The sequence below is a fragment of the Haematobia irritans genome, chromosome 3, assembly GCF_050003625.1.
Source record: "Haematobia irritans isolate KBUSLIRL chromosome 3, ASM5000362v1, whole genome shotgun sequence".
NCBI lineage: Eukaryota > Metazoa > Arthropoda > Insecta > Diptera > Muscidae > Haematobia > Haematobia irritans.
This window is the reverse complement of record NC_134399.1, coordinates 211,010,048-211,025,938: the sequence shown is the minus strand read 5'-3', so window position 1 is coordinate 211,025,938 and position 15,891 is coordinate 211,010,048. Positions and strand designations below refer to the sequence as shown.

Sequence of the window (15,891 nt, the reverse complement as noted above, 5' to 3'; positions counted from 1 at the left end):
TTTCTAAAATCCTTCCTAAAATATGCCGAACATCCGCAAAACAGGCTATGAAAATTTTCCAAAAAATATATAGAAGAATTTATATAAACATCTTTTAAATCGTAACTGCAAAATAGCCCATTAGACGATGTAAAAATCAGAGAGCCAATACTTTTCGAAACTCCTCCCTAAAGTATGCTATACAAATTTTATAAAAAAGATTTATATAAATATTTTCTTAAAAGAGAAAAATGAAAATATTTTAATAAATCTTTCAAGATTCGTTCCTCAATGGTTTGAAACTTTTCTAAACTCCTCCCTAAAATATACCGAACAGACGAAAAATAGGCTACAAATATTTTCAAAAAATATATATAACAATTTATATAAATATCTTTTAAATCGTAACTGCAAAATAGCCCATTAGGAGATGTATAATTCAGAGAGCTAATACTTTTTGAAACTCCTCCCTAAAGTATGCAATAAATTTTTTTATAAAAAAAGAGATTTATATAAATATTTTCTTAAAAGTGAAAAATGAAAATATTTTAGTAAATCTTTCAAGATCCTTTCTTCAATGGATTGAAACTTTTCTAAACTCCTCCCTAAAATATACCGAACAGACGAAAAATAGGCTATGAATATTTTCAAAAAAAATATATATATAAGAAAGAATTTATATAAATATCTTTTAAATCAAAGCCAAAGTTTTCATTTCATTTATTCAGAATTGTAATACAGAAGACTTCGCGGCCAATTCAAATATGTTACAAAGAATTCTTTAATATATTAAAATTTTCTAAACTCCGCCCTAAAATAGGCTATAAAATTTTAACTTAAAAAATTGTATTAATATTTTCTTAAAACCAGATTTATATATTTCCTTAAAACCAGAAAAATGACGATATTTTAATAAATCTTGAAAAATCTGTAGTGAATCGATTCTTTGGCGCATTGGCATCCTAAGATGCCCTTTTGTGTACCGTCGAGTTCAAAATAATGGTATTTGGTTTAAAATCTGTTTTCGTTAAAAAGAACATAAAATCCGATATATATGATGTCAATTTTTGTCTAGAAGCAATATAGTGAAAAATTCAAAATTGTATCGGTAAATTTAGTATCGACAAGGATTTTTATGATAGCTCATAACTCCCAAATGTTGTAACCAACTCTAAAAGAAAACAGGTTCATTATTGAAAAGTCAACGTTTAACGTACCCGGTTATTATTTTGGTTAACATCAAAAGTTGATTTCACAAAAAAAGTATATCTTCGACATTTTTTCAATTAAAATTTTAATTGAATTTTAAAAATATTCAATTAAAATTTTAATTAAAATAAAAACCAATATTAATTGCATCCATTAATTATTAAGTTAATTAATTAATTATTATACAATTAATTAATTAATTAATTAATTTAAAATTAATTAAATAATTATTATTAAATTAATCAATTCATTTGTGTGCTTGAAAAAATTAAAAAATAATTGATTCAATTTATTTTGTGATTGAAGGCAAAAACAATTTTTTTTTCAATGTAATCGAACTTGAAGATAATAAAGTTTCTTCTTCTTTTTGATGTTTTGTTTTTACGATTTGTGGAAAAGTCCTTGATAGATATTTTAAAATGAGAATCATAGCCTTTTTTAAAGTTTTAAATATTTCGGTTTCTTCTATTCGAGAAAAGTCGATTTTTTGCCAATATCAAAAGTCGATAAGTCGATTTGAAAGATTATTAAATTTGGATTATTTGATTTCGACCAAGATCAAAAATAGTAAAGTAGTATTTGGAATTACTAAACCTAATTCAATTTTAAAAAAATAATTACCGATTTTTTTTTGTAAGCAAACCTGATCTGCTGTACCGTGATTGATAACACTAGTTTACACTGAAAATGTAGACTTGATGAGAGTCGACTTATGTATTTTGATCTGCTGAATTCGCAAAAAAAATGTTTAAAAATTTTTATGGAACAATTCTGGCGGAAAAGGTCCATTGTAAAATACGATTTTTTCGAAAATTTGGATATCTCAAATTTTCGAAAAAATCGTATTTTACAATGGACCTTTTCCGCCAGAAAAGTAACGAAAAATAACGGGATATCTCAAAAACTGTTCCATTAATTTTTTTTATTTTTTTTTTTCGAATTCAGCAGATCAAAATACATAAGAAAAGTGTACATGAAAAAAAAAAATTTTAAACTAGTGTAATTAAAATGCTTGATATAGTGTTGAATTCAAACCCTTCTGATTTTTTTAGATATGCTTGATAGAAATATCTCCCAAAATTTGTGGGAAAAATTTACCTAAAATATTGTTCAAAGAAATTTTGAATGCTTTGCATAAAATGGGTGAAAAAACTGTTAATTGGATTGAGATTACAAGCAAAAAAAGTTTGAAAACAATTTGAATTCAAAACATTTTCCTTTACAAAAAAAATTAAATTATTGTAAATAGAATTCGATTATTGAAGAGTTATAGTAAATAAATCTATCTTTACCCAATTTTATAAAGGACATTTAGTTGCCTTCGAATACAGTTATTGGTAGAAATACAAATTTGGCGGCTTGTTTCGTTTGGTTGCCAGACTATAGTTCGGAACTAATGCCATATATTTTTTGTTTGTTTTTGAATCTGGAGCCCTTAGGAATTTTATTTTTCGTTTTCCCCCTCCAAAACATTCATCTGGCAACAATATTATAAAGAAAATTTTGAATGCTTTGCATAAAACGGGTGAAAAACATGTAAATTGGATTGGGGTTACAATCAAAAAAAGCTTGAAAACGATTTGAATTCAATAGATTTTACTTTACCTGGTATTGATGAACAATTTTAAATTATTGTTAATTGTATTCGATTATTGAAGATGTATAGTAAATAAATCTATTTTTACCCAGGTTTATAATGGCCTTCGAATATAGTTATTGGTAGAAATACAAATTTGGCGGCTTGTTTTATTTGGTCCGGAACTAATGACATATGTTTTTTTTTGAGTCTGGAGCCCTTAGGAATTTTATTTTTCGTTCTCCCACCCTCCTCCAAAACATTCATCTGGCAACAATATTACAATTGTATATTTCTAATTATTACTATATTATTTTCTTTGAAAAGAAATAGAAATCTTCCTCTCCTTAACATGAAAAAAAATTGTACGGAAAAATGAGTGAAGACTAAAATAAAACAATATTGAATAATAAACAATGGTAAAACATACGCACATTTATAAAGAAGAAAAAAAAACTTCAAACATGGGCTGCTATTTATTTTTCTTTGTATAATTTTTCCTCCTTTTAATTTCTTTGTATAATTTTACATTAAAAAAACCCAACAAATTCTCTTCTAATATATATCATGTATTTATTTTTGTTTACAAAATATGAAACAAAAACAAAACTGTGAAATTTTCTTCTACCATATATTCTATATTTTAAAATTTAATTTTTTTTTGTAATTTTGTTTTATTTTTAATTTCCACAGAAAAATATTTACTCTATTTTTCTTATTTTATACCAAAGATACGAATTATATTCGTAGTAAAAAAAAAATATAATTGTTTAAGTAAAAATAAAATATAAAAAAGGGCTATCCAATCAATCTAATAATTTTTTTCAAGAACTGTTTATATTTTTAATTTGTAATATTTTTTTAATTAAGTTTTCTTTTAAGCAAAGGCAAATCAAAATCATTAAACTTAAAATAAACATGAAAAATCAATATTTTTAGTTTTTTTTTTATATACATTATATATTTTTTTTATTTTTCTTTATTTGGATATATTTTTTTTAATTATACATATTTGAAATTTTTGTATTAAATTTGTAAAACAATTGTGATTATACACTATTTCTTATTGAAAACCCAATAAAAATGGAAAAAAATAAAACTAAAAAGAAAACTCTCCATATATATATACATATAATGCATAGAAATTTAAAGAAGAAAATGAAATAAAAAAAAGAGTATAGAAAGTATATGAGACGACTGCGCACATGATATGAACAAATTTAAGAACCAACCATTTTATTATTAAACTATAAAACAAAAAAAAGAAATTTATTTTACACTTTTTTTCTTCTTATCAACAACTCGAATTGCACAATAATCTTCTAATTACTACATTCATAATATATTGTATATTGATTGTTCTTTTTTTATATACAAGGAAAAATACATATATATGGAAATTAAATTAAAGTTAAAGTTCAAAATATCCTCTCATTTTCCTCATGTAAAAACTATATATCATATTATTTTATAATTTCCAAAACAAAAAAGCAACAAAAAAATATATATTAAAACATATTAATTTTAAATTTTAGCTCTAACTTACTCTTTTTTTAAGTTTACTTTTATTTCTTAATATTTACCTACTATAATTATATATAAATATAAAGTAAAAGTTTTTTTTTATTTATTTTATACTAAACTTTTAATACAATATACACATATATACATAAATATATATATAAAATAAAACGAAACCAACAACAGCATAGAAAATATATCAATGCTAAAATCTATACAAGCAAAACAAAACCCCCATTATCATTTTAATTTATAAATAAAAAACAAATAATTATTGTATTTAAACAAACAAAAATTATATTTCTATAAATGTATGTGTAATTATTAAAAATTAAAGAGAAAAACAACAAAATCATCAACAAAAAAAATAATAAAACGTATTTTTTCAAAACAAAAAGTTACAAGATTTATTTTTCTTCTATTTTTTTTTACATTTTTGTTTTAATTTTTATACTCAATTTTTTTATTTAAAAAAATATGAATTACTTTATGTTATAACAGTTTTTGTGGTAATTTTTTTTATCAAATTAAAAAAGTTTATATTTAAGTATACAAATTTAATACTAAAATTTTTTTTATTAATACATTCATGTTTGTTAATGCAAGATACCAAGATAAAATACGACCTTATGATTGGCTTTAGAATATGGACATCTACAATTTTCTATTCTAAGTCGTCTTCTTGTAAGAAAAAAATCTAATTAAAATTGTTATTGTCTTTAAAATCGACTCGATTAGATTAATCTGCATTCCATGATATTCATAGTTTTTTTCGAAGAATTTCTCAAACAAATTTTTTGCTTTTTTGCTACATTTCTACATATGAAAGTCCTCTACTATTAGCCATTTTATACCATAACGATATGAACATTAAATCATTTTAAGTCCATTTTATTTTCGTCATAACGAAACGAATTTTCCATAATAGCAAAGTTGACATATCCAAAATTTCGTCTGTTTAAGTCCATTGAATTAACTGGTCATTGGAATTTTAATAATTCCAATGAGCATGTTTGCGATATTCGAAGTTATATATAGTTTTGACTAATCGAATTTTATCCAAAAAATTTTCTCGAAAATATTTGAGGATGCGTTCGGTGTTGTCCTGTTCGTGGCTTCAAACTTGTCTCATCGATTTTCCATAATTTTTATAATAGGGTTTTAATATATTTCTGAAACTGAAATTAAATGAATTAATTAAACTTTTCCACATGTGGGATTAAATTTTTGTCTTCTTCTTTTAACGTGGTCCAATCGATTTTTAATGATTTTCAGAATCGAATAACCGATTTTCGCTGGAATAATAGGAGGGGTTGGAAATAGTGAATCAATGAGATCTCCTGCCTTAGACTGTTATCTAAATATACTACAAATATTTTCTATATGGTAGAATACTAAGATGCTATAAACTTTTTATTTTAAATTTTTATTTAAATTTATTCTATAAACTTTTATATTTTAAACCAATCAAAAACGATTTTTTTTCTATGGTGCGTCTCTAGTAAATCGGATTTTATACAAAACCTGGGGGCTAATCACGGCATTCGATATCGAATTCATAATCGTATCGAAAAAATTGTCGATACGATTAAAAGTTTGGATCACGGGATACGATCGAAATTTGATGCAATTTCTTAAGCGTTGCCAACAGCAAAAAACGAAGCAGAACAAAATGAAATGACAAAATTAGGTTAGCTTCACAAAATAGAATGTAGAAAAAACATGTTTTTGGAGGTTTCAAAGTAAAAAGTAAATTGTATTGCATTATATCTTATGGACCCATACATTCCTCCTAATTCCTTCCTAATTGGAGGATGAGATGAATATAAAATAATTCAGCGACAAATAAGGAATAAAAGTGCACATTGTTATTGGTGTAAGTACATGGGTTTGAAATGGTGTGCACTGTTAGAAAGTCACCTTTTGCAGGCTCAATGGACGATTTCGGCTGGCGTTCAAATGGGAAATAATTTTTGGTGGCATGTCAATTCTATCACTTTACAATTGTCGGCCGTCTTACAATTTGTTGCGAGTGGAAACCTTCATAATTCACTATTCTTACAAGGTGGTCCAGAAGCGTTATGTTGACACGGAATGGTACGGTATTTGGTTGATCACAATCTCTTGGATATCGATCTAGCATGTGCACTTTATATATGTTTCTTTACCAAGCTAGGATGCTCGCTCCCGGACTCGACTATGACCAATTTTTGATTAACTTTTATTAGAGTTGCCTTAGTCCTAAATATTCAAAATATGTTCATATGTAAATTTACTACAAATTAGCAACAATTCGAACTAAAACTAATATATTTACTATTCCTATATGGCGAAAACAATGTAAAAAAACAAGTGAAAAATGTTATACGATTGCAATTTACCAATCGAAAAAATTTTCGATCCAAAAAACTCGATATCGACTCCCGTGATCCGAAAAATTTAGATTTCGATCAAAAGTTCTCGATATCGAATGCCGTGATTAGCCCCCTGCACACGATATTACTTCATGTTACTTTTTATATTTCTTTTTACACTTTATAGGCCAAATAGGGCGTAGAAATAAGGATTGCCCCCAAAAATTAAAATTTTTCGGTTTACATAAAAAAATGTCACCAACATTTCTTCAATTAAAAACTTAATTGCATTTGAAAAAAAATATTTCCTTAAAAAAAATTTACTTTAATAAAGTTTTTAATCAAAATAAAATTAACAACAAAAATTAATTAATTAATAGATTAATTAATTTCATTAAAAAAATCAATCGCAAAAATTAATTGGATCAATTAAATTTTTAATTGGAACATCCGTGTAAAAATTGGGGGATCTAATCAGATATGATTAGATCTCAAAATTGGGCCCTTTAGATATAAGCAGATATACCCACATATGATGAGATAGAATTAGATATAAATTTATATATCCCCCAATTTTTACACGGGTGTTCCAATTAAAAATTTAATTGATCCAATTAATTTTTAATTTTTAATTGATTTTTTTAATGAAATCAATTTATTAATTAATTAATTTTTGTTGTTAATTTTTATTTTGATTAAAAACTTTATTAAAGTAAATTTTTTTTTAAGAACATATTTTTTTCCATATATAACCAGATGTAACATCAGATCGAATTATATATAGGATTAGATATAATTATATCTAAGACATTAGATCTCGGCCAATATTGAGATCTGATTAAATCTCTGTCCATAGTAATTAGATATGATTAGATCCTAACATTTTTCGGATCTACTCATATCTAATTGTATCAAATTAAATCTCTCAATTTTTCCTCGGACAATTAATTTTTTAATTGGCATCGGTTATTAGGTTTAGGTTAGGTGGCAGCCCGATGTATCAGGCTCACTTAGACTATTCAGTCCATTGTGATACCACATTGGTGAAGTTCTCTCTTATCACTGAGTGCTGCCCGATTCTATGTTAAGCTCAATGACAAGAGACCTCCTTTTTATAGCCGAGTCCGAACGGCGTTTCACATTGCAGTGAAACCACTTAGAGCAGCTTTGAAACCCTGAGAAATGTCACCAGCATTACTGAGGTGGGATAATCCACCGCTGAAAAACTTTTCGTTGTTCGGTCGAAGCAGGAATCGAACCCATGACCTTGTGTATGCAAGGCAGGCATGCTAACCATTGCACCACGGTGGCTCACGTGGTGTTTTTTAATTGAAATTTCTTCAATCACGAAAGTGATAGTATTAATCACAGTTCTAATTGGGCATAAGAAAATAATTTTTCAATTAATTTTTTTAATTGATTCAATAAAAAATGTAATCGATATTGACTGCAGAACTCAATTTTTTTATTACAAACATAAAAACTTTCAATCACATTCTTTACTGACTTAGTAGTCTTCCGAGTTTAATTAAAAAGTTAATTGTATCAATTATTTTTTAATTGAAAATTTAAAAATTTTCAATCATTGAATTAATGATTTGATTAAAAAGTTAATGGTATCCATTATTTGAATTTTTCAATTGAAAAAGTTTTCAGTTTTTCAATTTTTTTATTACAAACATAAAAACTTTCAATCACATTCTTTAATGACTTAGTAGTCTTCGGAGTTTGATTAAAAAGTTAATTGTATAAATTTTTTTAATTGAAAATTTAAAAATTTTCAATCATTGACTTAATGATTTGATTAAGAAGTTAATGGTATCAGTTATTTTTTTTTTAATTGAAAAAGTTGTCAGTTTCAATCAATTATTAATTGGAAATATTTTGGGTGATATCTTTTTCTGATTCACAGCCTGTTTCTGTATGTCGATCGAGCTCTATCGATCGACTGAAATGGAAACAAACAGCTGAATTTATAACCAAAACTCAGCTGTTTTTATGCATTTCGGTCGATCGATATAACTCGTTCGACATACTGAAACAGGCTGTCAATAACGAAATTGATTGATCTAATAAATTTTATTATTTTTTATTGAAAATTTTAAAATTTTCATTCATTGACTTAATGTTTTTTTCTATAGATCTCAAGCTCGAAAAAACAGAAAAACTTTTATTTGAAAATAAAGATCGAAAAAACAATAAAAACTTAAAATTAAAAAGTTAATTGTATCATTTATTTTTTTTATTTAAACTAAACAAAAACAAACACTTAAAATTAAAATGTATGGTATCAATTATTTTTTTTTTTAATTTAAAAAGTTTTCAGTTTCAATCAACTGTTTAATTGGAAATATTTTGGTGATATCTTTTTCTGATTCAATCACGAAATTAATTGATCTAATTAATTGTTTAATTGGAATTTCTCCAATAATTAAATTGGTAGTATCACAATATTAATTAGAAATAAAAAACTATACTTGATAAATTAATTGATTTCTTTCGGCATTTTCAATTAATTTTTTAATTGGGCCAAATAAAAAATTTAATTGATTTTGTTCGAAAAATTCATTTTGTTAATTGAGATAATTGATTTTGGTCGAAAAGCTCTATTTTTTAATTGAGATTATCAATTTATTTTTATTGAAGGTCAATTAAAAAATTAATTGATCCAATTAAAAAATTAATTGATACTATTAATTTTTGTGATTGATTTTTGTTTCAATTAAAAAATTTGTTGAATCAATTAAATTTTTAATTGAATATTTTTTAATACTCAATTAAAATTTTAATTGGAAAATTTTTCGCGAAATTTTTTTCAGTGTACTTGGATTTTTCTTTAGAATTAAAAGCAAAAAATCAAAAATAAATTAAAAATTTAATTGATTTTGGTCGAAAAATTCATTTTTTTAATTGAGATAATTAATTTTGGTCGAAAAATTCAATTTTTTAATTGAGATTATCAATTTATTTTTATTATATTATTGTTTATTATTTTATTATTGTTTATGTATTTATAATTATTTTTCCTTTAGTTTATACTTTCTTATGAATTTTCCGATTAGAATTATACACACAAAAATTTTTTTTCTTATTCAATCACGAAATTAATAGATCCAATTAATTTTTTAATTGAAATGTCTTCACTCACAGAAATGATAGTATCAATTAAACAATTAATTGAAGGTCAATTAAAAAATTAATTGATTCAATTAAAAAATTAATTGATCCAATTAAAAAATTAATTGACACTATTAATTTTTGTGATTGATTTTTGTTTCAATTAAAAAATTTGTTGAATCAATTAAATTTTTAATTGAATATTTTTTAAAACTCAATTAAAATTTTAATTGGAAAATTTTTCGCGAAATTTTTTTCTGTGTACTTGGATTTTTCTTTAGATTTGAGTTCAATCAACCAATGAAACAAATTATTTCCGAACAAAATTTTTAGATATTTTTTTCATTGGAAATATTTTCTTTTTAATTTAATTAAAATGTTAATTGGGATAATTCATAATTTAATAAAAAATTTAAAAATTTGTAAATAATTTTCTTAATTGATTTTATTTTTTAATTTGATCAAGAAGTTAATTGTACAATTTAATTTTTTAATTGATTAAGTTTTCAACTTCAATTATCTTCTTAATTGGAAATATTTTGGTAATATATTTTTTCTGTGTAGATTTATTTTATTCGGTGAAAATGCAAAAATACACTGTAGTACTAATCGAGATTTCATAATTTTTGAAATAAAATCTAAGTGAATGGTCGACTTTTTTTTGGGGGTGGCCGTAATTGAAAATTACACACAAATTTAAAGAACACTTTAAAGCTACGATTATCTATAATTCTCTCTAAATTATTAAATAGTTTTGAATTTGGACATCAGTCATTTAATTAGCTTTAGGATTATTCGTTCATACACACAAAAAAATATTTTTCAGGGGGGTTACTCTGTATTGCGATGCGTAAGAAAAATTGTCGCGAATCGAGTAATTGGTACTCAGTAATTCGTTTTCGTATCTACCTTGCGCATCTAGTTTTCGCAAATCTGGCATCACCGCACTCTATAATGCGAAAGCGTATGTCAAACTCGTTCGTTGATCGCAAAAATCGTGCGCAAACAAAATAGCAATCGCAAAGTAACAAATATGTAAGTAAGCACAATTAAATTTTTATATTTGTATCTAAATTGTTTATTGTTTTAGGGAAAAACCAAAAAAGTTACAGACACAGCAACGTCAGTTCCAAACTTTGGTAGACTTTATGGTCTCTTCCGCAGTTACCTCAAATTGTATGTGCTTGGGACAAAGTATTCGTTCAATCACCTCGCAAACTTCTTTTAAGCAGCGCGACATAGATTGCTCTGATAGTCCTAAAAGATGGTCTTGGCCGATTTGTAGATAACCACCTTGTCCAAGCAATTTCAAAGCAGCGGCCACTTTTATTGGAGTTGGAATGGCTGTGGATTTATTTGGAACGACGAGGTCGTCTTTAATAGCGTTTAATACATACATAAACGCATCTTTATTAAGACGAAATCTATAAAAATGAAATATTCGAAAACGTTTGTCACATAATTTGAGTTTCCATTTTCTTACCCGTGGTCACTTAGGGAGAGTATATTTGACCGATCTCGCAAAATTCTTCTTGTAATTCGTTCATGTTAATTTTCTTCAAACCATAACGCTATCGAATCCATAATTATTACTTTTTTGTTATAAACGATTAGCAAGTTTTAAAAGAACACGCACCGAACGGAAGATTGTTTAAAATGTTTTTATTTACAATTTTTTGACATTTCTTTTTATCATTTTCGTTATTGTTTACATTGTGCAGCCAGCGTTGTCATATTTTCGCTTTATTTTGCTAAAGCGTTACCATATTTTCAGTTTACTTTGCGAAAGCGTTTGCGCAAGTGATACAGAGTACCGAATTGTACTCTTAACGCATTTAACTATCGCATCGCATTTGCTTTCGTATCGCAATACAGAGTAACCCCCCAGATTCAATCACGAAATTAATTGATCCAATTAATTTTTTAATTGAAATGTCTTCAATCACAGTGATGGTAGAATCAATTAAACAATTAATTGAAGGTCAATTAAAACATTAATTGGTCCAATTAAAAAATTAATTGATACTATTAATTTGTGTGATTGATTTTTGTTTCAATTAAAAAATTTGTTGAATCAATTAAATTTTTAATTGAATATTAACACTCAATTAAGATTTTAATTGGAAAATTTTTCATAAAATTTTTTTCTGTGTAGGTTGATTTAATATCAAGTGGTAATAAATTGAATTAAAAAACTGGGCATCCAAAAGTCGATTTTTCGACTACACACAAATAAAAAATTTCTGATTCAATCACGTAATTAATTGATCCAATTAATTTTTTAATTGAAATGTCTTCAATCACGAAAATGATAGTATTAATCACAGTTTTAATTGGATATAGAAACAATTCTTGTTAAAAACATTAATTGATTTTATTAGCAAATTTCAATTAATTTTTTAATTGATTCAATTAAAAATTTAATTGATGTTGATTGCAAAACTCAATTAATTTATTAATTAAAAAGGGTAAATATTTTCAATTACTTTCTGAATTGGCTTAGAGTTTTTATGTGGACTAACAACTGATTGTTTGAAATATATTTTTAATTAAAAATTTAAAAAATCAACAATTTTTTTTACTAAATTATTCCGAATTTGATTAAAATGTTAATTGTATCAATTAATTGTTTAATTAAAATTTTAAAATTTTCAATCATTGATTTAATTAACTTAATGTTTCTATCATAATTAAAAAGTTAATTGTATCAAATAATTTATTAATTGAAAAAATTTCAAATTCAATTAATTTTTTAATTGGAAATATTTTGGTGATATTGTTTTCTGTGTAAATGACCTTTTATAAAACAAAGCGAGAAAAGATAAAGTTGTTTTTCGATTCAGAAAAATACCAAAAGGTCATAAATCGAATTAAAAAAATGGGGTTCGCAAAGTCGATTTTTCGAATATCAAACAGCCGAAGACGATTTAAGTTTAACTTTAAATTCTATTAATTGATTTTTGATTTTTTAATAGAGTCAAATAATTGACTTTAAACGAAAAAATGGAAAAGTCAAATTCGGATAGCAAAAACTAATGTGATGTACATCCTTTTACACAGAGAAAAATTTCACGAAAATTTTTTCAATTAATGTCTTAATTAAGTTTTAAAAAATATAAAAAAAAAAAATTAATTGATTCAACAATTTTTTTAATTGAAACAAAAATTAATAGTATCAAATAATCTTTTAATTGACACAAACTCGACTATTCGACTTTTGGATCACAGCCAATTTTTAATTATTCAATGAAATCGCAAGAGTAGGTCGTTGAAATTTGAACTAAAAATCCATTAGGGTCGAGGATGAAACTCTTTCATATCAAGCAAAATAAAAACATAAATACATTTTTGTTTAGAAAGGTCAGAATTACCATTGCAAAATGATTTTACTCAAGCCTAGATTTACAAGATGGACATAAAAATCCTGATGGGGTATTTAAATATCTCAAAATGAAAACAGCAACTATAATGGTTACTTTTATAGTAAAATCCGTGATGTATGTATGTCCAACGGAAAAAGTATCACTAAAATTTTCCAATTAAAAATTTTTATTGAGCTTAAAAAAATATTCAATTAAAAATTTAAATGATTCAACAAATTTTTTAATAAAAATAATTTATGAAATTAATTAATTTTTTAATTAACGATGATCATTGAGACAATCAGAAATTTCAATTAAAAATTAATTAGATCATTTAACTTCTACATTATAAATAAAAAATATTTTTTCTGTATTGTTAGCAAAATTTGGAAATTTTAAAATTTTTTGTATGTATTAAGAAAAAAAAAATTTTATGCATAAAAATGAAATTTTTATTGAATTAAAAATAAAATATTCAATTAAAACATTAATCGATTTAACAAATAATTTAATGAAAAATATTTTTAATATTTTCTTATGATTTTTTTTATTAATTACTAATTTTATAAAAAAAAAAAAAAACAATCACAAAAATTATTTGTATCAATTAATTTTTTAATTGACGAGGGTCATTGATGCTATCATATTATTACAGATTAATTGGATTATTTAATTTTGTGATTGACGCTAAAAAGTATAGTTCTGTGTTGCTAAAAAAAAAATTGGGAAATAGTTTAATTTTTTTATGTATTAACTAAAAAATATTTTTGAACTTTGAGTATTTTATTTAAATTTTGAAATTGAAAAAACCTCTTGCGCTTGTATTTTTATTTTTTATTAATTTTTTTTAACCATAATATACAAACTATTAAACTGCCTTTAATATTTATAATTTTGATTATTTTTTAATTATAAACAATCTTATATTATTATTAATAAACTTATTTACATTACGATTTATAGCCTTGACTATTAAAATTTTCACCCATTTTTTATTTTTAATTTTATATAATTTTAAAACTATAGACTTTTTTCTATAAATTATAAATGCAATATATTGTTTACGAAACATTAAAAAAAACATAATAAGAATAAAGTGAAATTTAACCCCAACGGTAAAATTAAAGTAATATTGAGATAAAGAGAAATAAAATAAATAATCTAACAAAAGAGAAATGGAGAACCTACCACACAAAAAGAAATCAATAAACAAAAGAATTACCATAAATAAAAAATAAAAAAAATCGTATATATTTATATAAATGTCTAGTCGTATTTTCAGTATTATTAAATAATAAAAAAAAAGAAAACAAAACCTACAAAAGGAATAAATTTGAAATAATAAAAACAAAACAAAAAATCTATACAAGAACTAAACTACTCAATAATAATAAAATGCAGTCTCCTTTAAAAACTGTATAAATAAATAAAAATACAAACCATAATATAAAATATTGCAAAACAACAAAAAAATATATATATTAACAATAATATCCCCTCCCCCCAACCAAAATTTTTAGAAACATTTTTTAACTAAAACAAGAAAAAAATGAAACGCATAAAAAAAAACAAAAATTAAGATTTTTGTTTTTTCATAAGTGTTTACAAAAAATAAATGAAAAAATGAGAAGTGAAAAAATCTAAAAAAATGGCAAACTAAAGAAAAAATTGATAAAAAATTAAAAAAAAAAATACAAAAAACTTATAAATGTCTGTTTTTAGCCCATAAGTTTACAAGAAAACCAACAACAACCAGATGAAGAACAACAAAGTATAGCTATATTATATCCTTAATGTGTATGTATGCATAAAAATTATAAATGTGTAAAACTAAAAATTAAATGAAAACGTCTTTAATAAAAATCATTTAAAAATTATTACAAAAAAAGAAGTCTCTTTGGGTTACTGCGTTTCATTTATTGAAAGAAGAGAGAAATCGAGATTCGGGAAATCATGTTTTGAGATTGATTTTCAGTCCACGATACAAGGTTGAACTGCCCTTAGTATGCATGGAAATTGCTTTTAATAACCCAGCAAAAAATTTGGAAGTTCTTCTTAAGGCACAACTTACATTAAAAGCACATCCAAAAATGTCCTCCCAAAAGTGTTCTACAAAGGAAGTCATTTTGATATAATTTTTTATAACTCGTTATTTTCATATTTTTATTGGTAGTAAGAATTAATAACATGGTACAAATTATTTAAATATTGTCGAAAAAATGCTAAATCCATTGTAGAAAAGAGATCAAACGGTTCCGACAAGCGTTAGAATGCATTATTATTTATTTGGCAAAATATCATCAAAAAATTTAAATCACATTCAAAACTCTGAATTCGGATCACATCTTAATAAGTGATGGAAATTTAGTGCAACGGCTGTTGAAATTGTGGACATACGTCGTCGCTTCTGCTCCAATTTTGTACCACTTCCTGAATCAAAAAGAAAATGTTCAATACTTTTTTTGGCAACGCTTTTTTGGGGGAATTGATAAAGATGTAAAATCGGGAGATCGGTTTAAAAATTGAGAGGAGTTACAGCAAAAATTTAAAAGCTTTAAACCAGCTATTATAAAGGATGCTAACGAAAAACTACCAAAAATGTACTTTTAGAAGCCAAAAGCTGCTAAATTAAATAATATTAAATTTAAAGACTATTGTAAACGTGTATGTATATTTAAATCTAGGCCGATTTTAACAATTTTTTTAGATTATCTAAACATTTTATTTCTATAGAAAAATTTATTTTTTTAGAAAATTTTGCCAAAATTATATT

The 15,891-nt window shown here is 24.4% G+C and overlaps 2 long non-coding RNA genes across 2 annotated transcripts; one reads left to right on the top strand and one right to left on the bottom strand.

Annotated features, from left to right (window-relative positions):
* Window positions 1–10,330: 10,330 nt before the first annotated feature.
* Window positions 10,331–11,218, top strand: LOC142231936 (uncharacterized). Its single transcript, XR_012720966.1, has 2 exons — window positions 10,331–10,791; window positions 10,847–11,218. It is a non-coding gene; the product is annotated as an uncharacterized LOC142231936 (long non-coding RNA).
* Window positions 10,811–11,688, bottom strand: LOC142231937 (uncharacterized). Its single transcript, XR_012720967.1, has 2 exons — window positions 11,240–11,688; window positions 10,811–11,180 (listed from the first exon to the last, which is right to left on the bottom strand). It is a non-coding gene; the product is annotated as an uncharacterized LOC142231937 (long non-coding RNA).
* Window positions 11,689–15,891: the final 4,203 nt, after the last annotated feature.